Source organism: Ursus arctos, unplaced genomic scaffold (genome assembly GCF_023065955.2).
Source record: "Ursus arctos isolate Adak ecotype North America unplaced genomic scaffold, UrsArc2.0 scaffold_4, whole genome shotgun sequence".
Classification (NCBI taxonomy): domain Eukaryota; kingdom Metazoa; phylum Chordata; class Mammalia; order Carnivora; family Ursidae; genus Ursus; species Ursus arctos.
The window spans coordinates 21348954-21375162 of record NW_026623056.1 but is presented as its reverse complement, the minus strand read 5'-3'; the positions used below and the strand labels follow the sequence as shown (position 1 = coordinate 21375162).

General features: G+C 39.3%; 1 protein-coding gene across 9 annotated transcripts in view; it reads right to left on the bottom strand.

Annotated features, from left to right (window-relative positions):
- TP63 (tumor protein p63) overlaps window positions 1–26209 on the bottom strand; it is a 222474-nt gene that overhangs the window by 32481 nt on the left and 163784 nt on the right. The window lies entirely within an intron of this gene.

Sequence of the window (26209 nt, the reverse complement as noted above, 5' to 3'; positions counted from 1 at the left end):
GATACGGATCTCTTCACTCATAAGCGACTGAAACTTCTATTCCCCACACTTCCTTCTGAGGGAGAGGAAATTCGGTGATTCGTGGGTTGGTTGGTTGGTTGTAGAAATGGCAAAATAGGGGGAAAAAACATGAGACCTAGAACCAAATAGAAGAAAAAAGTCCTATCCTGCGTTTCTTCCCCTCCATCTCTGAACAATGTAGAAAGTCTCCGTTCTAATCTTTCCATTCTATTAGCTGTTAGCATCCCTGTTCTCTGGGCCAACGCCCCATCACTGCATTCTTCCTCATTCTGCTGCTGCAGTGAAACCACCAGGCACCAGCACTGCCAGCCAAGAGTGGGGCACCTAGTAACACTTACCCAAACAAAGGTAAACACACACACACACGCACGCACGCACACACAGGTTGCAATCCTAAATTGGCAGCAACAGTCTTCCAGGGGAAAGACACTAGGGACCAGGAGCCAAGTGGCAAAAAGATTTATTATTGGTATGTTTCAACCCAACTCTGACTAAAGGCAAATGTCTGACTAAAAAGTGCATTTAAAAATAATTGCTTTATTTCTTCCTTTTGAAATATTTTATTTAATCCTTCTTTTTATGCCAAGCCTTTTAGTATGTTAAATTTTGTTAAAAATTTCCTAATGCTAGGAGTGCGTTGCATAATCAGCTCTCCATGCCCACAGGTCAAGGATTAGACACAGCAAACGGGTTTTATATAGCTTGAGGAAACAGGGAGCATGCCAAAAATCAACCACAAAAGTAAAATTCTACTCAGGAATCAATGAACGAAAACTAGAAGACTATTTTTGTGCCAGTGTTTTTAACCAATGACTTTACAAGCAAAAACACTGCCTTAAGACATGTTAAGAACTCACTTTTACTGAGAATGCTCAGAAAATAAGCATAACCATTTGTGTTTTAGTTAGAAGATATATAACCTAAGCGTGAGTTTCATAAGATCTACCTCAGGAAAAATTACTGAAATATAAGGTTGTCACCTGAAGGCAAATAAGGCACCTACCCAAGTATGTCAAGATTGGCAAAAAAAAAAAAAAAAAAAAAAAAAGATTAGTGTTCAGAGTAGTACAGTTCAAAGAAAAAAAACACATCTTATTTCAATAATTGATACACTATCAATCAAACTTGACAGACAAAAATGTAAAAGTACTAAAAACAAACATAGGCGTCATCAGCTGTTACTCTCACTCATTCTCAGGGATAGGAGAGGGGAATCTCATTTCTGAGTCCGAATAATGGTAAATAATAATGGCTTTACCTTTTCCTGAGTTCTGTCAGAAATGGAATCCTCACAATCCTCACACAACCCCATGAGGAAGGTATTACAGGGATACAGTCTCTTATCTGAAACCCCTGGGGCCAGATATTTTAGAATCCAGAATCGTTTTGATTTTAGAAAAGGAGTAGAGTTCATATAACATATATAATAAACACCTCCCGCAGGATTTAGGTCAGCACCTCAGAATCAAATGTTAATGTTTCTTCAGAATTCATGACTATTCACACCAACTGGGAAATGACTTTAGAGCTTCAAAGTTCAGGCCAGATTTCACCACCAAATGAGTCCATCACAAACTTCATGAAATTAAAACCAAACCAAACCAACTTTCGGTTTTCAGAGCTCTTTGGATCTCAGAATTGCAGATAACAGATAAAGAACCAGCACTATTATCCCCATTTTATAGATAAGAAAGCTGAGGCACACAGGACTTGCCTGCGGTCACAGAGAAGAGCTGGTTAGCAACCAGTATAGGAGGGTGCTAATCCCAGCCCTGTAACAACAGTCCCTTGTCTCGATTTCTCTTGACTCCCTGGTGCAAATCTGTGCACTTTTACCTTTTTCTAATTCCCAACAGCATGGCTATACTCTGAATCAACTTTAAAGGTATACCATCTTCTCCAACATTAAAACAAGCTCAAAAGTGGTTGACTCACCATCAACAATTCCTCCTTATTTATTTCTCAGTGTAATCATGTTGGCTCATTTAATTGCAGAGAGTGGCAGCAAGTGATGGAACTGAAAAAATCCTGGGCTAGGAGGAAGCCAACCTTGGAGTCCAGTACCAGCGGTTCGATTACAGCTCAGGGCAAGTCATGCACAAGGCCCTGATCTTTCCGGAACATGGTTTGTTAAGGCCCTTTGTGGTCTGACCCCATCTATTTCTCTTTCCCTCCCCTCACCCCCCAAACACACTCACTTCCCACTGCACGTTCTACCCATGCAAACCTCTTAGCGCCTCCAACACACCGTATATGCTTCACCCTCAATTTAATCATGCCACTCCCTGTCTGGAATGACTCAGTTTATTTCTCCGTTCTCCACACCAAGCTCGGACAAATCTAGATATCCCCCTCTCGGCTAGGACTGCATCTAGTACTGTAGACCACATTTTCCAATTTTAATGATGAAAGTTTCATATTGACTAAACCGAAATATCTGACCAGGGCCAAGATCTATTTTGATCATTGCTAACAGGTCTGCTGCTCTGTAACTAGGGGGGCTGAAGTGGCCTGGCATGCTCGGTTCTTTAAAAGCCAAGCTTCTGCTGCTATATTTCCTTCACTGGCTGCGTGTTCAGTCTGTGCTGATGTTTAATATTTTTCCAGCACTAAATTCAGGCTCCCCGGCCTATGGGATATTCGTAATTCTTTCGACTTCCCCACTTCCCTTATCCTCTACCAAATGGCCACTATCTCTACCAATTTTCCAGTCTTCTGCAGGATCACAAAGAATGGCAATCTGATTTATGCCAACATTTTAGAATACACTGGCAATTCAAGTTGGCACATGGTGAAAAGTGAAACATATCTGGCTCCTTTTAATGTTTCTCTCTTTTTCTCTGGGACTTCTAAAATCTACCTCTAAACTGTCCCAACATTGACTTGAGACTCTTTATTTCTAAGGTCTAATTTTTTGGGGGGTATGTATTTTTTGTTTTGTTTCAATCAGCTTTGAGGTAGAGTTTACTATAATTACACCACTTTTTAAGTATACAAGTTGATGACTTTTGACAAACATACACAGTTGTATAACCTCCTCTCCCAGCGCTGTCGTCAAGATTATCTTTTGCCACTTTTACAGCTAATCCTCTTCCTGACCCCTTCCTAGACAACCATTTACCTGCTTTCTCTCACTGCACGATTTTAGAATTTTCTAGAGATGGAACAATAGAGTACATGATCTTACGTGCTCAGCTTCTTTCATTTGGCATAATGTTTTCGAGGCTCATCCATGTTTTTGCATGTATCAGTATTCCACGTTATTATTTAGTGGAATTCCATTATTTATCTACTCATCAACTATTTCCACTCTGTATTTACTATGAATACAACTCTTGCGAACATTCATATATAAATCTTAGTAAGGACATATGTTTTCATTTTTCCAGACAGGGACCTCCAAGTATGATTGCTCGGGAAGAGTATGCTTAGCTTTATAAGCAATTGCCAAGCTGTTCTACAGAGAAGGTGTGCCACCTTACATCATCGCTAGCAATGGATGAGGGTTCACATCCTTGTCAGCACTTGCTAGTGTCAGTTTTAATGCCATTGTAGCAGGCATGTAATGGTTCTCACTATGGTTTAAATTGGCATTTCCCTGATGATTAATGATGTGGAGTATCTTTTTATACACTTATTTCATATACATCAGATTTTTATATAATATTTTACATAATAAAAATTAAAAATAAAATATATTTATATTTTTATTCAAAGAAATTAAAATATTTAATTAAAAATATAAATACATTTATATTCATTTATATTATTTCATATACTTATTCACTATTCTTTTTTGAAGGGTTTGTTCAAATCTTTCAAACATTTTAAATTTTAATTTTTTAAAATTGGGTTGCTTGTTTTCTTGAGTTGAAAGAGTTCTTTATAGAGCCTAGATAAAAGTCCTTTATCAGATACATATTTTAAAATAGATTTTCTCCCAGTCTGCAGCTTGTCTTTTTTACCCATTTTGTGGGCTTTTCCAAAACAGTTAATTTTGAGAAATTATCAGTATATTGCCTTTAAGGCTTATGCTTGCTGTGTCCTAAGCAATCTTGGTCTAATCCAACGTCAGAAGGATTTTGCATATTTGCGTGTAAAAGATTTATAGTCGTAGCTCTTGCACTTAGTCCTAATCTATGTTGAGTCGATTCTCCTCCTCCTTGTCCTCTTCTTTTTAACAGCTATCCAGTTGTTTCAGCAACGCTTGTTGAAAAGTTTATCTTGATCTTTTTCCTCTGTTCAATTGCCTTAGAATTTTTTTTGAAAATTAATTGACCACAAGTGTTCATATCTTTATGTGGACACTGCCCTTTTCTATTGACCTATATGTCTATTCATACATCAGTGTCACACTGTTTGGATTACTCCAGTTTTATGGGAAGTCTCAAATCAGGGAACCTGCATCCTCCAATTTTGTTCTCTTTCAAAATTGTTTTGGCTCTTTTAGATCCTCTGAAATGCCATTTAAAATCTATAAGCAACTTGCTGATTACCACGGAATTCTTGGTAGAATTTTGGATGAAATTATTTTGAATATATAGGTGATCTTGAAAAGAACTGATATACTAGCAATATTATGTATTTTAATCTATGAACATGGTATATATCTCCAATTAGGAACTTTTCATTTCTCTCAAGAATGTCTCATAGTTTTTAGTGTGCAAATCTTGCAAATATTTAAAAATTGTTTAAACTTTAAATTTAAATTTTAAAAATTGTTTAAACTTCAAAATTTTTAATTTCTAATTTTATTTTTCTAGTATATAAAAACATAATTGATCTTTGTATATTGACTATGCATCCTGTCACCCAGCTAAACTTACTAGTTCTGGTAGCTTTTTGCACCTATCTTATGATTTTCTACATAGATGATTATGTTAACTGTGAGTAAAGACAGTTTTATTCCTTCCTTTCCGATATGCATGACTTTTTTTGAACTATGGTTCAATTTGCCATTGAATTATTTTTATTTTTTAAATTGATATTCTAGATCATTGATTTTAGACCTTTATGCTTCTCTAATATAAGCATTCTACATTCTACAAAGGTGCCTCTGAAGCACCCCTTTAGCTATATCCATAATATTTTAATATATTCTTCATATGGAGGAACACCTGAAGCATTTCTTTTGGAGGTTTGGTTAGTCTTCATATCCAATATAATAAGGGACCACATTTACATTCCTGAGAAAAACAATTCTTTCTCTAAGACCTACGCTTATTTAATGGGTTCTGTTTCTGGTTTTAACTTATTTCCCCTTTGTACCATTTTCTTATCATTCTAAATGGATTTTTTTTTTATTGCTGTTCTAAGGTTATTTTTATCTCTAGCTAGGTTTTTTTCTACTTACAGGTATCAAAGGAAGAAGCCAGTTGATTCTATATCTGAAAAGAGAATCTCCTATATCTAAGAACTTCTTTGGTGATGCAAGTCCATTGCATTGAATTTCCAGCAGCTCTTTGGGTGGACATTATACATTCCAACCTTTACGTTTGAAGATATAACGTATCTCTCCCTATAGTGCTGTCTCTATTAGAGGCAGTTACGAAGGATTAAAAACTTATAAACTTCTTTTCAACTTCTCCTTTTCCATAAAGTTGTCTGTTTTTTCATAATTATACAACACATGCACATAGAAATTCTGGAAAACAAAGGAAATATATAACGTATTTCCCCTACCCAGAGATATATACCATTAACATTTTAGACTTATTCTTATGCATATAAACACATACATACACACAAACACTCTCTCACAAACACACACACCTTATACAAACTGGAACATAACAAACATTTTGGTATTATCCTTTTTATTTATCATGAGTGTGTTCTATTTAAAAATATAATTTTAAGTTTTTGCAAATTATACTATTAAAGAGATATGCCATGATTTACTTAATCATGCTTTTCTTATAGAGTATGAATTTTACTCTAATTTTAAAATATTAAAAATAACACTGCAGAATATATTTTAATTCACAAATCCTTAGTATGTAAATTAGTTTTAGTTGGATCCCTTGAAACTGGATAATTGAGTCAATGCATATTTTAAGGTTATAGAGAAGTCCAAAGTCAATTTGAATTTTCTTCCCTTAAAGTAGGTAAGGTGCTTATTTCTCCCTAGTTCCTTGCAGGATTTTGTTTCCTTCTTTATTTTGTTTCAAAAAAAGTGAGAATATTTCTAATTTTTTTTTCTTGAAATTATTTGTGGATTGGTGAGCTCTTTCAATTTATATGCTTGAACACAACTCAATATAATTTTTCTTTTCTTGTTTTACTTACATTTTTGTTTCTTCTACTCTTAACTAATTTTCAGAAACATTTTGATCTGCATTCTCTATCATACATTTTATATACTCAAACACTAACTGTTAGCATTTATTCCTTTTGTCTGCATTCTGGGAAAGCTTGTCAAGGTCATTTTCCATATCATATGTACGGTTTTCTAGAGTTAGTTCTGTTCTACTACAAATAACTGTAATTCTTCTATTGCATTTCAAATGCTCCTTATCTACTTCATCTCCCTTTTTACCTTATCCAGTCATCAGAATCTGCTGTTCTAGGTATATTATTTTCTTCTAGCTTTATAGTGCTTCTGTTTTATTTTTTGTACTGAAGCAATCTTCTGAACTTTTTTTTTTTTTTGGCTAGGATGCTTTTGCTTCCTTTGATTCATTAAAATGATGTTCCCTTATATTTAGTTCTTTTACTTTCTTTTTCTTCTCCTTCTTCTTCTTCATTTTGGTTGTCGTTGTTTTTTGACATAGGTCTCTAATTGCTTTTGTAGTTTTCCGTGAACATAACAAGATATAGCTAGGGCTAGTATTTGCATCCCTCATGTCTCTTTGACAACTTTCAATTTGGTTCCATAAGCCTTTAAAAAAAATAAAAATTGGTACAGGGTGCTATCAATATCCTGAGTGCCCAATTTAGTTAAGCATTTTTCTGTAATTCATAATATTCTGGTGGGAAGTTAAGATTCTATATTAGAATCTATATTAGAATCTATAGTAGACACATTTACTAAGCACATACTACACAATGTCAGGTAACTGGTTCTGTACAAGGAAGAGAGAGAAACAAGATTAAAAACCCCGGAATGCAGGAATTCATGTATTCTTACTGTGGATGCCAGTCTTTGAAATATAAAATAAATGGAAAGAAATGCTTACTCAGTCTTACCTTCAAGTTGCTCAGTTTAGAGCCAGAACAAAACACACAAACAACAGAAATATACTGTGTAGAGCAGAGGCATGTACAACATAAATGGGATTATAGAGGAGAGAGGAATAAACTACTTGTTAATAAATTTCCCATTTTTGAGCAAGTATCATATTCAAGGCTCTGTTTTAGGTAGGGAAATTCAGAAATAAAGAAAAGCAAGGTCCATGCTCTAAATATTCTAGAATAAACAAATAAATACTATGTCAGACGGTGATAAGTGCTATGAAGAAAATGAAGTCGGGGTAAAATTAAAGGAGATAGAGAGTCAAGAGACAAGAGTTGGGGAGTGTGGTGTGAGGGCGATATTATTTTATCAAGGGATATCAGGGAAAGATTTTTTGATAAATTGATATTTAAAGAAAGATTTGAAGGAAGTACAGCAGTAAGCCATGCATACATCTAGGGAAATAATATTTCAATTACTGGAGACAGCAAGTACTAAGGTCCTGGGATAAGTATGTCTATCAAGGAGACCAGTGAGCAAAGGCTACAGTGGTAAGGGATAAGATCTGAATCAGACCACATAAAAGACCCAGATCATATAAGGTTTTACAGGCCAGGAACAGACTGCAGCTTTCCTTGGTGTGAGCTAAGAAGCCGTTGGAGAGGCCTGAGAAGGTGACATGATCTGATTTCCACTTTAATAATATTTTGGTTGTTATGTGAAAAACAGACTTCATAGATCAAAAACGGAAATGGATTGATCAGTAGGGAACCTACTGCAAACGATCTAAGTAAAAAATGAGAGTGGCTTAGACCAGAGGTAGAGTTGGCAAGAAGCAGTTGGTTTCTGGATATATTTTAACCAGATATGCTAACAGATTGGTTGGAGATGCGAGAGAAAGAGAAAAGCAAACACATTCCACTGGAGAAGAAAGATTTCACAGTGGTAAAGTTAAAGGCAAGTTATTCACCAACTAGATGGTGTACCCAAGAACACGAGAATGGGAGAGTTTTCCATAGACAAGCTTTCCACAGATAGGGAACATCATGAATATAAGCAGATAGGCTTTATTTTTTTAAATTATTATTATTATTATTTTTAAAGATTTTATTAATTTATTTGACAGAGAGAGAGACAGCCAGAGTGAGAGGGAGCACAGGTAGGGGGAGTGGGAGAGGAAGAAGCAGGCTCCCAGTGGAGGAACCTGATGCAGGGCTCAATCCCAGAATGCCAAGATCACACCCTGAGCCAAAGGCAGATGCTTAATGACTGAGCCACCCAGGCACCCCAAGTAGATAGGCTTTAACTATGGCTGAAATATAGGTGGGGGCAGGGTGGGAGGGGGAAGGGCAGGAGGGTGAGGGGCAGAGCAGAAAGCAATGAGGCTAAGCTAGGAAGGCAGCTACCAGATTCTGAGGAGCCTTGGATATCACAAGAAACACTTGGACTCTACCAACAGGCAAAGAAGAATCACTAAAGGATTGCAAAGCAGGGGAAAGACCTAACCGCTTCTATGTATTAAATAAAGCAAAGCTGGTAGAGGCAAGACTAGAACGGAGTAAGAGAAAGGAGACCTATCAGGAAGTGTTCAGGAAAGAAATGAGGAGGGCCCAAACTTGGGCAATCTAAATAACCGAAAGGGTGGAATGATAGAGGAAATTTTGGGGACTTACTAAAACTTAGTGTTCTAGTTTTCATCATGAACATACCGAAACAGACTGAGAACTATTTATCATTGGAACAAAAGATGCTTGCAAAAATAATGCCAGTTATTTGCTTATCCCTTTCCTAAAATCAAAGGATGAATGAGAGAGTTAGTTTAGGGCTCCCTAAAGAGTCAGTAGTAAAATGAGACCTGGCTTAGTCAGTGGACTCTTCAACAAATAGAGAAAAGAAAAGATAATTAGTTTTAATTCTGGACAAAGTAAATAAAATAACATGAGGTAACACTGGGATTAATAAGCCAACTTTGTTGTGAAAGAGGAAAGGGGTTAGTTCTCAAAGCTGAGAGCATTAAAGAAGGACTCTTACCCAACACCATCAATTGAAATCAACAGTTACTGAGCTAGGGGTCAAGAGACAAGATTTAAATTCTGCCTTTTCTACTCATTCCCTGGGTCTCTAATGTAGTCACTTTACTTCTCACCAACATAAAATAGAAAAAAAAAAAAAAAAAAAGGAACATAGAGTATGTATCTTTTAGAGTAGAGAAGAAAAAGGATGGATGGTTATGGGAAGCCTTAGTCAACTGCAAAGACCAACATAAACACATGTATTATGATTATTACTGAAGCCTCATATTTCTAAGATCTTCCATATAGAGTATTTAATGTAGCTTAAGTAATTTGGGGAACACTGTGAAAATAATATTTTAACCTGGTCAGGAAGTAGTTGTTGTCAGATAATAAAAATCTCCTTAAGTTTGAATATTAACCATTTATAATGAATCACATAGTTCATATTTATCTGCTAGTAATTACTAAGTTCTAAATAATGTCAAGTTACTAAACTCATTTGTTTAACAAAATGAATGGATTTGGCTTATCCACTTCCATATATTTTTTAAAATATACGTGCATAGATTCATAAGTAAATACAATACAATATTATGTGTCCTTAAAATTTACTTAAGCTACACTGCTCAAAATTTAATCTCAGCCATCTATTTTCATTTCCCATATTATCAACATTTATCCATGTTCTTACATTATAATAGTTGGAAGGATAGAGGGTAATGAGATAGAAGGGAGGGAGACCTTTTGCTTTATCTGTCACATTTTATTTAAAAAACTAAATATTTGAAGGGTGCCTGAGTAGCTCAGTAGGTTAATTGTCCAACTCTTGGTTTCGGCCCAGGTCATGATCTTAGGGTCGTGAGATCGAGTCCTGCATCAGGCTCTACACTCAGCAGGGCGTCTGCTTGAGATTCTCTCTTCCTCCCCCTCTCTGCCCCTTCCCACCCCCTACACCCTCTTTCTCTTTCTCGAATAAATAAATAAATCTTAAAATAAATAAATATATATGTTAAAAAATTTAAAAAATATTTGAAGCAATATGAAATTTTTTAGCATCTTGGTAGATAACTCAGGTATTTAAATTTATTTGCTGTTTTTGTAGGCTTGAAATATTTCCTAATAAAAAACTTTAATCAATAAATTTAATACGGGCAGCACCTATAAAACTCTCGCAGACTTACGGTTTTAGAAGACAGAGAATATAGAAATAAGATGTTAGAACCCAGAAGGAACATTATAGCAGATCTTGTCCAAACCCTTTTCTCTCCACAATTTCCAGATGTAAAACTTAATGAAATTGGTTCATTAACTCAACAAATATTTATTGAACACCCACTTCATGGCAGGCTCTGTTCTGAGTTCCAGGGAATTAGCAGTATCCTTTAGGCTAAGGGAGTTGGATTAAAGGGAACATGGACACTAACTAAATGATTTCTAAAAGTGGGATATATGTTCTGAAGAAAAAGCAGAGGGACACAAGGCGAAACATGAAGCTCTATTTAGTTAGTGAAGCTCTATTAGTTCTTCGAGTCACCCCCAAAGAAATGATTTCTAAAGGTTGTACAACGAAATCTAGGCAATGTGGGAATGAACTCAGATTTTCTTACTTCTGGAAAGCTATATACTTTTACAATGACATCATACTCCGATGATTGAGTCTCCATACAAAACCAAACTGACATTGTAAGCCAAGGACTTGGTTCTCAGTTTCTATTATGGAATTGCTTGTTTCAAGGCAGTGTTAGTTTAAGATACGGTGGCTAAGCTTTTCTTACAAAGTTAGACCAGGAAAAGCTGAGAGATTATTTGGTTCAGCCCCTCCAGTTACAGAAGAAGGATCCAGGTTCTGAGAGGAGATGAAAGTTGCTCAAACACACTCAGTAACAAGGACCATCTTGACACTCAGGCTGATTTCCCTCCCATGCACCATGCAGTCTTAGCACTCCTCGTATGGGGCCCACGTGGAACTGGGTATTTTGTGCCAGTGTGAATTTCCAGAAACATGCAATAGGATTAGGAAAACAAGTACAAGGCTCAGAGCTCATCTACAAAATAAAATATGATCACCACTTTCCTACAAGGTTACAAGGATACTCCATACTGCTATTTGCCTCAATATCACATGCTTTTTAGTTTAGAAAATAAGTTTGTCTAGGAATTGAGATTTTCTTCCCTAAGTTGTAAGTATATTTTCAGAATGGGATCTTGAACAAAAGAATAATATGAAATGCCCACCAACTTTTTAAAAACCAATTCTACCCTATTGGGTCCTAGATTTGCTAAATCAGCAATGGACAGTGGACTGTAATCAGTACTGCGGATTTATCATATCTAGGACCCGATGGGGTAGAATTGGTTCTAGGTAAGACACCACAAGAACTTGTGGCTCTTAAAATTATGTAAATCTTCATGTAAAATTAGAAAATGAAATCTTGTGATAGTGAAAAAGGAAAAAAAATTAAAGAAAAGAAAGAGAAAGCATTTGTGAAAGAATTTACTTCCAAAGATAAAGTAATTGATGTCTCAAAACAATGTCACAGACTTTGGACACTCAGTCCCTGAGGAATTTCAGGCCACTCACATGATCTCCCCAAGCAATGAGCTAATAATCACCCATGGGGGAAAGCAAAGGAACTCTGTTAGATTATCTATATTTTTTCTACTTTGAGTATTTTATGATCTGGTGCAAATCTGTTAGGGAATCCAGTTACCAGGTTCATACTGGCAAGGTAACTCTTTAAAAAGAATCTGGAAAACAGAGTGTTAATGATCTTTCTGATCAGAAATATATAAAAAGCCTAGCAATCCATGTCTGTACTGATGTGTAAGTATGCACATTCAACAGTGTGTTTATTCCTAGGAATTACTAGCCTGTGAGTTAAAATAAAGAGCCTCCTTTTTTGTTGGGCCTCAACCAAATTTCCTCTTCTACAGTCTTGAGCATCCGGATGAACAAAGGATTTCTACAGTGTCATGGAACAGAGGAGCCTCAAAACTAACAAATGAACTAACCTCTTTCTTGCTATACAATATCCCTGACAAAATGGAAAAGCAAGCTTTGCCTAAGTTTTGTTTTGTTTTGGGAAGGAGGGGAGGAGGCCTGGCATATTGAGGAGTGAACTGCACAAAGCCAAATATCATGTTCAAATAGAATAACTCCAGGGGATTTTGGAAAACAAGAGTAAATTCAGCTCCTTTACTAATAATATGTTGCAAAGAGAAGTGGGGAGAAAAGCATTCCAGTAACTACGACCCCACCATCACCACCTGCCTCAGTAGACATACTATATTACATGCTCTCGGCTGCCAGACTGGTAATTCAGTACCACAATGCATAGAGATGCCAGCTAATATCAGCACACACCTGCATAATTTTTCAACAGCTCCCTTTCCTAAAGGTGCAACAAAGACCCTCCCTCCCCACTCCATCAAGAAGAAAAACAAAACACTTTCATCTCTCAACTTCTCCCAGAAAAAATGCCATACCCTATGCAAATCCCAAATTGCAAGGCTAACAAATCTCCAAGAATATGGAAGGAATAAACTTCCATGGAATAAATAGATCACTCATTACCAAACCCACTTCACTACTCAATCCATCCTCAAGGGAAGCAGCAGTAGGATATACAGGGTAGTGTCAAAGCCATTCTGATGCTACAGGGCCAGCTTGCAGATAAATCCACATCTGGCATGCCATCATGCTAAAAGAAAATGTCTTAATTTTTTTTTCTAATTTAGCATTGCATACCTATGTATTATGACCTATTGGCCATTAGCCCACAGAATAAATCTTAGCATATAAAACCAGATGCAGCCATGGTCCAGTAACACGTAGGGGAAATTACCTATTGCAAGGATGGCTAGGTCTTAAAATGGGAGGAAAACCTAAGCCAAGACTTAAATACACCAACAACTTTTCTGGCCTTCTGCCTGAATATGTGTTGATGAAAGTAAGATAAAAGAAAAAACAATGAGATTTACAAATAATCTAAAAGACAACCACCATTCACTAACAGGAAATGCCAGGTGTCCTTCTAAATGTATGGTTCTAATTTGTGGAGAGTTCAAAGAATACAAGAGGTGAAAGGTCGGGTCTTTCCTACTTCAAATAACCTAAAATAATTGACAAGTAAAAAAGGGCAAGCCTCAGAGTTGTCACGACTTCATTCATTCAAATATAGCAATTATCAAGTACAAAGCCAATCTGAATTTAGTCAGAGTTATCCTAAAACATGCAGTGATTTCAATTTTTTTTTCTTTTTTTAACTAAGTATTCTTGGGAATTGCCAAATTAAAAAGCCCCTTTTATGAGGGTAAGAGGACGATAAAAGCAAAAATTGAAATTGGTAGAAAAGAAAATCATATAAAACAGATGGGGTACTCAAAGAGGACAAAATAAAATTCTGGCAACTGACTTGACAGAGGGAAAGATTAATAAGGGGCAGAAATGAGATGCTTAAACATAAAAAATATTAGGGTCAAAATGTAATTTTTGATCAAGAGGCTTTGGAAAATTAACTATAACTATCTAATTCACTAAAATGCAAAAACAGTCATAGCTAGAAAGAGCCAGCCAGATAGAGCTTTGGTATGATCAGCCTGAAATAGATTGAATAACCTTTTCACATATAATTGTATGGGCTAATGATATACTGTATTCCGGGTCTGTCCTCTATAAATAAACTCACTTGAGAAATATTATAAATTTCATTTTTAGAAGGAGAGAGGTTTTTTTTTTTTCATTTTTAATAATTAAAAAGCGATCACTTTAAAGGTTTTAGTTACGTAAATACACTCTAAACAAGCATCGGGTTAATGTTCTGTCATGGCTATGATGCATGGTGTATCAAAACACCAAAAACAAAGAAGGAACGTTAATGCGTATACATGGCTTGGGGGAGGGTTGGGGTGTTATCTGGAGAAGTCAACTTCAAAAGTTTAGGTGGGGGACGCCTGGGGGGCTCAGTCGGTTGGGCATCTGCCTTCAACTCAGGTCATGATCCTGGGGTTCTGGGCCCGAGTACTGCATCCTTGCTTGGCAGAGAGCCTGCTTCTCCCTCTTTCTCTCCCTCTGCCTCTGCCTGCCCCTCGCCCTGCTTGTGTTCTCTCTCTCTCTCACTGTCAAATAAGTAAACAAAACCTTAAAAAAAAATGTTAGGTGAAAAACCAGAATATCATTCAAGAACCAATTGATTATTCTTCCCGTGACTACACCACAGTTTTATCACCCCATTTCTAAGCTGCACATGCATAAAGGGGCAAGAAATACTGCCCGAAGAACTGTCAACAGGGAGGCAGGAGGACGGGATTGTAGTTATCCACTTGCCCACTGGCTTCCTGCATGACCTCAGGCAAATCTCTTGCTCTCCTGGGCTCCAGCTTCTTCACTCACAAAGACGGCGTTCCACTTAGGAGTGCCTCTACTTCAAAGGAAGGGGAAATCTGCAAAGTAAGCTTGTCAACAGATCCCTGGCCACCATGTCCTATTGAATCTATCATCATGATTGGGCAGGAAGAGATCCCAAAATTGGCCCCATCGTCCTCTGGCAAGGTATTCAACTTCTCCCCATCTCCCTTCCTGCCACAGTTGTCTAGCTGCCAGACATGTACGAATTGCACGCTTGATAGTTTAAAAAAAAAAAAATCCTTCCTCCAAGCACTTTTCCTGATGGCCCCAGCCAAAGGGCCGCCTGTTGCCACCTGTCAGTTGTGGGGATTAATTACCTGAGCCCAGGCTGGGAGCGGCACATTCTTCCCAGGGCCGCGCCCACAGATGTTGACATCAAGCAGGTGGGCTGTCTGTTACCCACTTACCATGAAGACCAGCCAGGAGCCCACCGGGGCCTGGCAGGTGGAGGGGGATGGGACATTCAGACTGTACCATAAAACAGCAAAACCATGGTAGGGAGGGATGTACCCTGGGACTTCTCTTTGGGAAGCCACAGACAGCTCTGCGGCTAGCCCTGGGCACTGGCCTGGCTTGGGAGGCAGCTGCAATCTCCCTTTCTGGAGGGCAGCGTGTTGGCACAGACCTTGGGAAGGGGTGGGGTGGAGCCCGCCAACCTGGTTCTATTTGCCTGAGGGTATGAATTTGGAAAGCCAGTTTAAAAAGATTTGACAGACCTGATTGGTAATTTTGCAACAGTATCTCCCCAGGAGGGTAAAATGACCTTTCAGTTAGTGTCTCCTGTCAGGGCCACCCCTGCCAACCCTGCCTGACCAGTAATACCGTTTGCAGTTACCTTCACAAGGCCGACACCGGAAGACATTTGTCAGAGTGACTGGTATACAGCAGGTGCTCCATAAATGTTACCTTCCATGTTTCATGAAGTCACAACAACCTGGAGGAGACTCATGTAGTAAGGGGACTCTCCCGTTTCCCATGTGCAGAGACTGGGGCTCAAACGTTTAAAGCACCATTCCAACAAATGTCAGTACCGAGAATGGAACTTTGGGCAATTTGTCTCCTCCTCAGTGCTGCTCAAACACCTGCAAACTAACCTCCAGTCTCCGTGCCGTGTATACTCCATGTCCCTTTGTAAAACAAACCTGGATGTTCCCCAGCAATGCTGGAAGATACAACTGTGTGTGCAGTAAAAATTCTTCTAGCAGGATCCCTGGAAGGCAGGCGCCTTGGAGGACAAGGCACCCCGCTGGACATATCTAATTTAACTTTCCAATGTAGAAATAAGAGAGCAAACTCAGGGGAAAGGTCACCCCAGGCATCGGCAACAAGACAGGATTAGAACCTATGACTCCTAACTGCCAACCTGTGATCTTTTCACTGTGAAATTTCTATACCATTGTTCTCCGAGAAGGTGTTGTCTGGGGGACAGGTTGGTGGACATGTCGGGGAGCTTCCTGGGAGTGCACACACATTCTAGACAAGAAACAATCTGTGCCAACCATTGCTTCCTTTCCACTGCCAGCAGAAGCACGCCTGGCTAAGCAGGCTACCCTCCAGGGCCCTGCTCTGGGTGGTAGCCCTCGTTTACCCTTAAGGGAGAGAAAGTGTCTTCCTTCCCCCTCAGGGTGACTCACTGTTCCAATAGCTGGCAAAGCCCTGGGATCCTATACTTGTCATTATTCTCAACCTTGGGTCCAAACCTGATGCCCCCACTTCTTTAGTCCCTACCTTGGCATAAGGAGAAGGCAGCCTTGGGTCAGAAAGGCACCAGTCCTGTTCAGAACTCTGGTCACTGCCCACCAAGAATGCTTCCTATCCCTGGGCCAGGACAACGCCTCACATGTGGCTCTCAAGCCAGCAGGAGTCCTTCGCTGGTGGCTATTCTTCAACCCCAGGTTGCTAGAGTTGAAGGTCATGGTCTATACTTCCACACGGACTCTTGTGCTCACCTTCAAAATGACTCCCAGGGTACAGTTCCTAGCCCTCTGGTCCGTGCTGAGGGCTGCATCTTTGCAGTGAGCAGAAACACATTTAGAAACTTCTCACTGCTGGACACGCTTACAGGCCTAAACCTACATAGTGGCCCAGTTACGCTTTGCAAGATAATACCAAACCTATTAGTTCTCTTTCGTTATATTCATTGCTTGTTTTATGTTTCATCTGTACATTAACCCTGAAAGTAAACTCTATTTCAATTGTGGTAATAATTTGTTTGGATCTGAAGGATACGCTTCTTACTGGAAGGCTAGGTGGGCGAGTCTTATGAGAAGATAGGGGGACTGTATCTAGATGGTGCAGAGGGTAATAGCAGCTACTGATTTCCAGAAATGACAGTCACTCACCATTTGTGTAGTCATTAACAGTTTATAGAGCACTGGCACATACACTGTGAATACTCTTTGAGTAAATCATCCCTCTCCACTTTGTTCAATGAAGAATCAGAGGCTCAAGTAGGTGAGCTAATTTGCTTACAATGATCAGGTCAAGCCTCTAATCAAGGTTTTCAAACTGAGGGCACCTACTGTACACGTATACACCTCATATGGCACACTGGGTGAGGTCTCCCTGTGCATTTATGGAGCCTTTGCTGTGTTCACGTTACTCTACTACGCGTTAGGACAGGAAGGGCTGGAGATTGCTCCCTACTCTCCAGAAACTTACCATTTAGGAAAGAGTAATATAAATAAATACTGCAGACAAACAACAGAATATAAAATGAAGATACAAATAAAATGGATGGAACATGAACACCAAAGTGCTTTCTGGCTTTAAAGTCCCAGAAAGTTGTTGAGAGGGAAAAACAGACAACTCGATTCATTCCTAAAATAAGTGCATAGCTCCCAAGTTCAGGTTTCAATTAGTAGACTGAATTATGAATAGATAGCTACGGTTTTGAGGATTACTGCATGAAAAAGAAAAACTTCAGGATCTGCTCCTTTCAATGAACCACAGCATTTGTCATCCCCAATTGCCTAATGCATGCTCAAATATTCAAATATCTGAATATTCTGGCGATACAGATGTACAAAGTAGGACCCATGTTTGCTATATATTAAAAAGAACCCACAAGCTAATACTTATTGAACGTGATTTACTCTAGACACTTTGCTAAACTCTTATGTCTTCATATAGTCTTCACAGTAACTTGTGAAGGAGATATCATGACTCTCATTTGCCAGAAAAGTGAACTCAGAAAGGTTAAATAAGTCACCCAATCTTTCACAGCTACTAGGTAGCAGGGCCAGGTTCAACTCCAGGTACCCCCTGATGACAGCGCCTTTGCTTCTAACCCACAGGACACAGCTCAGGGTGCTACGCAAGAAATGGTCTGACCTGCTGCAAATCCTTATGTGACTTCAGCCGGGTGATGTAGCCTGCTGGAGCTGAAGACTCCCATCTTCAAGACAGAGATGACACCACTACCCCTCTGAGCTTGTTGTGAGGGCTGAATGGGGAAGCCAGGCTGTGTTTCCAGTCCCGTGCTGGGGCCGGGTAAGTGCGTGTGACGAATGGCAGCTTTCATCACGGTATCACAGCGTTTAGTCCCACTAGTCCTTTCCACTGGGCAGCTTTATTGCTAGACCAGCGACCAGCAACATCATTTTAGTAACACAAAGTATTTTCAAAACAAACTTCTAAAGATTACTCTTTGAGTCAAGACCTAGCTAATGAATTACTTTTTGGGGGGTGAATCAGGAAACAAAGAAGAAAAAGTAGAGACAGAAAGAAAACAACAACAACAACAACAACAACAACAACAGCAACAAAAAAAAAAAAACATTGGAAGGCTAGTTTTTCCACTGTAACTGAAATCTAGGTAACTGGATTCTTAATTCTCCTTCTGAATAATGCATCATGTTTTGTTATTCTCTGTGTGTTGGGGGGAGCATTACAGCTTCTGCTTTATGCTTCTACCTGCAATATTTAAACTGTTATCCTAATGCACTGTCCTTCTGACAGAAACTAAGTTAGATTAGCCAAGAGGTTTAGATCTCTCCATGAAAGAGTACCAACAATTGTTGAGAATCATTATTACTCTGATATTTTATATCCTTCCTTCCTTTTACCTCAGAGAAATAGATGCCCAGGTGTAAATATAATAGGATTTAAAAATAAGGGAAATGAGGAGGGGCGCCTGGGTGGCGCAGTCAGTTAAGTGTCTGACTCTTGGTTTCAGCTCAGGTGCTGATCTCAGGGTCATGAGATCAAGCTCTGCATTGGGCTCTGCGCTCAGCCTGGAGTCTGCTTAAGATGGTCTCTCCCACTGCCCCTCCCCCCACCTCTAATAGAAGTAAATAAATCTTTATTTTTATTTTATTTTTTTAAGGTTTTATTTATTTGACAGAGAGAGAATGAGCAGTGGGGAAGGGCAGAGGAGAGAGAAGCAGACTCCCTGCTGAGCAGGAAGCCCAAAGTGGGACTCAATCCCAGGACTCAGAGATCATGACCTGAGCCAAAGGCATACACTTAACCGACTGAGCCACCCAGGCGTCCCATAAATAAATCTTTAAAAGAAAAAGAAGGCAAATGAGTAGCAAATGGAATTTAAAACATAAACAGAGACCATGCTTGCTGATCTCCTTTTCAACTACACTTAAGGTATCAGGGGCTTTTAAGTGGGCTGCAACGAATGTGTGAAAAGTTGAGGGGACTTACAGGATGCTTCAACTACAGGTGCCCCTAAGGTTCCAAGTGAACAATGACAGGATGAATTTCTTTCATATAAGCAAATTGTGAAGTTTCTTAATTTCAGATAAGCACAGGAAGTCACCATGCTGGAACACTGAGATCCTGGGGTAATGGAGGATACTGCCAAGGCAAGGTGTAACTCAATAAATTAGATCAGATTTGCTACTTAATACCTTTAAGCCAAGTCTTAAACTTTTGTTCTCCTTCCCCTTTTTAAATAAATCCATAAGAACTAAAATAATTTTGAGATGTCTATTTCCATGGTTGATAATTAGGGACTGTGTGGCCAACTAATACGTAGGTGTCTGTGTTTGCTGGGGATGAGGGAAGGAGGTGGAGGGTGGGGAGGGATGTAAATAAACCCTTTCCTCTACTTGCAATACTTCTGAAAAGCTTATCATAATGTTACTTCCTATTTCTTTACAATTCATTTGTTTAAGATGAAAACATGCTTCATCTTGCAGGCTTTTTCTTTTTCCTTTTTTTTTTTTTTTTTGCATTCCTTATTAACTTAATAGTCGAAGTAGCCCCATGGGGAATAGAATGTAATAGAACTGTCTTAGTGGCACTGTCGAGATAGAGTATATCTATTAAAATGGTTTAGCACTAACAAGAAAAATAATCATACAAACCTGTTAAGAGCAGTTGTCCTTGTGAACAAATGTGAAATAGTATTAGAAAGGGAAAGAGGAAGGAAAGAGATATGACACAAAGGAAAAAGAAGGAAGGAAGAGAGGGAAGGAGGCCCCAAAGGCTATGAAGACAAGCGTGCTAGCTCAGCTTGTATTTAAATGCACGTGCAGACTTTCTGTCACCTCACTAGCACCGAACTCAGTATGGTAAAAAGGATGGAAAATTCACTTTTGCTTAAAGAGTTGTTGTTTGAGTGGGGAATAGCATTGCCTGATGCACCAGTTAAAATTTAATTTCAAGACCAATGATTGGTTTGTTAGTGTAAGTACTTCCCGTGAATACATGGGATATACTTATGCTAAAATTTTTGTTGTTTATCTGAAATTCATATTTAACTGGATATCTTGGATTTTTTCCCCCTCATCTGACAACCCTTACTGGGAAGGACATACAGACATCTTGGCATTTTCAAATTTATCAAACCCATCACCTATCTTCAGTAGTTATTAACATTTTGCTAATCTTATTTCAGGATAGAGGAGATTCTGGCAGGTAGGAATGAGGGGAGAGAGGGGGGAATATTTTGGACAGAAGAGATAGCGGGAGCCCAGGCATGGGGATGGGAGAAGAAAACAAACATTGTCTTCGGATGACTGTGAAATATCGCTGCTGGCGGTGGGGCAGAGTGTATTTTTGGAATCACAGCATGCTGTGAGGAACACAATACTCACAGAGGCGGAAGGCTCGCTTCCCTAGGCATCAAATTGGTGTCAGATCTCAAGAAAAGTTACATAACTCTTCATCTGAGAAGTGAAGGTAATAACTGCAAACTTGACAGGTTTGTTATAAGGATTAAATGTGATAATACATACGTGTGTGTGTTGAAAAATATAAGACATTTTACAAACAGAAAGAGATTATTGTTATTAGTGGGAGTTTAGGCCAGAAAGGAACTCTTTGATCAGAGCACGACGTGCTTAGAGGTCAGTGTGCAGTCATCAACAACGGGCATCAACGATCCTAGATCTGAGCGGTGTGTTAGAGAGATCCCTGTGCCTGACACTGAAGAGGGAAGGGTGGGAGGAGCAGGGATGGAAACAAGTGCACCAGCTGAGCCACAGGGTGGGCTCACTGGAGAACATGGACAATGAGAACAGGGATGAAGGACACTGCCCAAACCCAATCACTGGGATGCCATCGACTCTAGGCTTCTAGGGGGCGTGAGGTGAGAAATGGTGGCATCATTCGGCGAATCAATGTCATTATTTCTACAGGTCGCAGGGTAAAACCTTTTTGGTTTGTCCAACCCTAGAAGAGATATACTTTTCAACTACTAGTCCTAATACTAGAAATTGTTTTTTTTTTTAATAATTTCATTCTCCTTATGTGGGATTGCCATTAATAAATGTTGATGGTCTTTGTAAATCTCCAACACTTTGGGCCCATTCAGTCGCATACCACTTGCCAACTGAAATAACAGAATCTACTCTTAGAAAAGGGATTCTTTGACTTTCTTTTTTTTAAAGATTTATTTATTTAGAGAGGGAGAGTGCATGAGCAGAGGAACAGGCAGGAGAGGGAGAGAGAGAATCTCAAGCAGACAGCATGCTGAGTGCAGAGCCCAATGTGGGTTCGATCCCATGACCCTGAGATCATGACCTGAGCCAAAATCAAGAGTCAGATGTTCAAGTGAAGGAGCCACCTAGCACCCCGGATTCTTTGACATTCTAAGTTGCACATGTTCATTTGATTTATCTCCTTAGAAGAACCAAGTAAAACAAATAAAACAAAACAAACAACAAAATAAAGCTCTTCTCCCAAAATTGACATTTTCTTGAATGTGGAATGTGGATAGAACCAAGAGTCAAATCTCTTAAAAACAGCAAATATTCACTATTCTCTCATCCAAAGGAATATGCATTCTGAGCACCTGCTTCAAAGACAGACATGCTGATAGTAACATCTGACTAGTAAGCTAAATCTTCCCTAACCCCCTTCTTTGGAACATCTCCTCATAGTCTGAGCCTAGATTTGCTCTGGTTACAGACAAATGGCTCTTAACAGAACGAGAATGAAGCATGCCATATGAATGTACTGCAGTGCTTTCATTATGCTCGTTATAGGTGGGACACCAGGAGCCTGGTATACACACACCACAGTCAGTATTTCCACTCATTTATCTGACTGGCCACTGATTCATTTCCAATTAGGACTTGGACGAAAAAAAGATGCTTTCGGTGTTCCCAGTCAGAGAACTAAGGGGAAAGAGCTGGTAAAGGTCTGCAGTTTTAAAGGCCTTCATAACCTATAATTCATTCTTCCCCCTTTCCGTCTGTTAGCTTTAGGAGTTGAAGTTTATGAACTTGAGCCATCCACCTGTATTCTTTCAGACTATCCAAGTCAGCCTGTATGTAGCTTCATAAGCTATATAGAATCTGAGAAACAAAGCTCAAAGGGATTTAATTCTCAAACTCTCTGTGTGGGATCCCGATCTGGCTACAAGTCTGGATTCCACCAACGTCACAGGGAATCAGGGACGTATCAGATTAAGACTCCTTTCATGGGACAAGACCACCCAACTCTGTCTCAAGCAAGATTAAAATACTTGGAAATGAATGATCCAGTTCTTGGTCCTCAAAGTTGAGAAATGTGTATCCTTTCACAGTTTAGGAAAAAAAAGAAAAAAGAAAAAAAGAGAAACAACACAAGAAATGAAAAACAAATTTATGAAATCAACATCTAATTATTATATCTGGACAAAAGGTCAAAATACACACTTTGCCTCGAAAAATGACCCATCCTGAGCAGAGATTTAAGTGCAGAGATTTCGGAATTGTGTTCCCAATGAAAGAAGAGTGGGTGGGGGGGCTTGCTACTGTTCGGTGCACCAAACTGTCTCATCAAAACCAGCTGGATTATGGTCTTAATCACCACCATTGATGAAAGTAAACGGCAAGTTGGGGAACCCACAGCCCAAGGGCTGGAAGGAATCTATTCTGTGGGAACAGCAGCAGAAGGACTGGGGAGACACATGCATAGAACTATGTAGATTACATGTAGATTTTCAGCAGAAATCCCTAATGGAAAAATCCCTGACTTAGACGTTACGAGGAGGAGGAGCAACCTCATGAATCTGAATGGCACAAAGCCCACCTCCCCCACACCCTTCCCCAAAAGCATAAGGAGCTATGCGTCCAAATAGAATATTAATAAATTCCCCCAAGTATCCCTCACCAAAACTTAAAAAAAAAAAAAATCTGTCAGACTATCAAAGCACTGTCAGTGCCAGTAAAACACATCATTAAGGTGAGTAATTTTCCTGTTTACTTCAAACACTTTTTTTCCCAAACTCGAACCTGGGCAGGTCTGATCAGGTAAGGCTTTGGAACGAGTAAAAGCGTCCCCAATTTCTACATAAACGCTGCAGGCCATGGGGCAAAGACAAGTCTCAACCAGCACTCCACAGTAGTCCAGCTTCCCGGCGCCTCTGGTCTTGTCTCCTCATACCTTACAAGTATCGTCATGTCTCCTGGCCCTCCAATCCTGTTTTATCTGCAACACACACACACACACACACACACACACACACACACACACACACGTGTGCACACACATCCATTTGTTTTCTTCCTTTTACCTGTAATTAAATATATACAGACATACATTCAGAACAACTCTTCTTATAACAAGTCTTTCTTTCCTGTGCACCTTTCAAAATAAAATATTTTCCACTCTGAATTCACGGGTTCTCCGTGTGCACACGGCAGAATGCAAAAGAATAATCTTTTCTAATTGTTAAAACTCCTGTAGTTTCTAAATGCAGTGGAGCAGAGATCTGTCTTCTCACTCTCTCTCCCTCTCCTCTTTTAGGGAAACAGGTACTATTGTCTTAATTAAACAATGCATTTAAGATCTACCCTCTATGCAACTATATCTACTCCAGGAAGCTGGAGTTTGAGTTTAGTTGTAGATCTATTTTGTCTGCGTGAACAGATCAGTACATCTCCTGACTTGACTTCCCAAGTCTATAAAATAGAGCATTAAAAAAAAAAAAGTCCCTAGATCACAGGGGTATTGTGAGTTCTACTGTTTGCGAAGCACTTCGCATTCTTTGGGTGAGAGGTGTTGCGCTTGTTATTAAGACACTGCACTTACATAACCCTTAACATGCTCACAAATTGGGAAGGCAGTTTTCAAGCCAAAGGCATGATGTGTTGTTGGTTTTTTTTTTTCCACACTAGAGATGAACGTATTTACATACTGGTCTGAAGTGCCTATTTGCTCCTGCTCATTTACCCTGTTTTCTTCTTAATGCCATCACTCTCATCACTTCTGCTTCCCCCACCATACTTTAAGTAGAACGGGGAAATGAAAAGGAAATTAAATCATGAGTGATATGGGGCTTTAACTGAGTGGAAGCTCCTGTTATTTCCCCACCCTGGGGGCAGGAACAGAAGAGCAAACTAAAGGCACCAGGAATGAAGGAGGGCCTTCACAAAGCTGATCCTATTTATTGTTTGCAAACAGGGAATGAGGGAAGGTCTTGAAGGGAATGAGGGAAGCTCACCTTTGCCCTTGCTTTCTTGATCCCATCAGAAGAACTTGAATTTGAGCAGACAAAAATATAACAGACACCAAAGAGTGAAAGTCAAGACGTTAGTAGAAAGGGCCCTTCATTCAAGGGTCACTTATTCCTGAATTTATGAGCATAGCTTTGCTATTGATTTGCTAGCTGACTCTAAGCCTAGAGAGGTCAGTCTGCAACTGTAAAAGGTGAGTATTCATTACTCACCTTGAAGAACTGCTGCATGAATCAGTTACTGTACTATGAGGTGCCTTGTGGAGTTCTTGGCCTGATGCTCAATAGATGGTACCTATCATTTTTACTCCCATCATCTAAATTTTGAAGCTGCTTGTCAGTTGCCAAATTCTGACACCATAATACCATATACAGGAGAATAGCATAATGAACTGTACGGCCGGAGGTAAAAATGTAAGTCAAATACTATATTTTATTAGAAAATGAAGGAAGGAGCAAAGAACTTTTTATTTTACCCCTCCTTGTTAAGTCACTACTTTTGGCTTTAGCTGGTAAGCTGTCTCCAGCTCCAACTATTGTACCCGACTTGGACCAGTGCTATGGTACCCGAGCTCTACGCTCAGGAAAGTTGGGCCTCAGCAACCTCCTTGGATTCAGGACTTTGGCTCTACGAGCTGTCCTTCCTCCAGTCTCTGGGGTTGACTATAAGAAGAATAGTTTACCCCATTGAGCCCTTTGCGGAGAAGTTGAAGCAAACTTTCATTAGCTGGTCACTTAGTAAAACCCAAAGACGAGAAGAAATGTGAATGTTCACATGTTCTAAAGATTCATTTCCCCTGATGAGAGCATGATAACATTCATGGCACACCAAGTTCTAGGCCCAAAATTAAAATGCCAGCCGTATATGCTGTACATTAAAACCTACCACTTATAGACCAAATGCCTGCTTCTTTAATGACGGTGCTCCTGCAATACAGAAATAAGCTTAGGAAGGGGGAGGGGCTCAAACAGTGCCGGTGAGATAGACTAACATCGCTACTGCACAGTGAGCACATGACCGGAAACAAAGTCTGAACTTCACCATCTGGGGGCCTGGAGACTCAGGCTCCTCACTTCCCTTGTGAACTTCTTTATCCTCACCCTCAACAGGAAGATGAGGATAACAACACTGAACTTGAATGCTGTTGTGAGGCTCAAATGATATCATGGAAGTGAAAATGATCTGTACATTATAAATGTACAAATAGAACCATAAGTTGAAAAAAAAAACCTAAGAAATACCCTCAAAAAGAACTGTGTGGAAGGTGTGGAACTTTCTGCCTACGTAAACTATCCTCTGCAATAGATTTATATTGAAATCAATGACTGGGTGGAAAATTAATAATAAAGGTGACTAATCAATTCAAGTTGAAATAGTTAATGGACACAGAAAGAATTCAGGAGCCAAGGAACCTGAAACAGAAGAATTAAGTGACTATACTCCATTTTGAAATTATAAGGGTTTTTGTTTTTGTAAACAGAGGGTACAAGACTGTTCTCACCTAACTTGGCTCTGAAGTCCCTATCCGTTTTCATTTCAGGGCGAGCTGGCAGCATTGGCGCCAGGAAAGGAAACCACACAGACAGCATAAGGACAGTCCGCTCCTCGGAGTGAGCACTTCTGGCCCATCTCACCCAGGAAAAGCAGGTTGGGTTTTTTCCATTTCCCTAGTACTGTAGTAGAATAATTA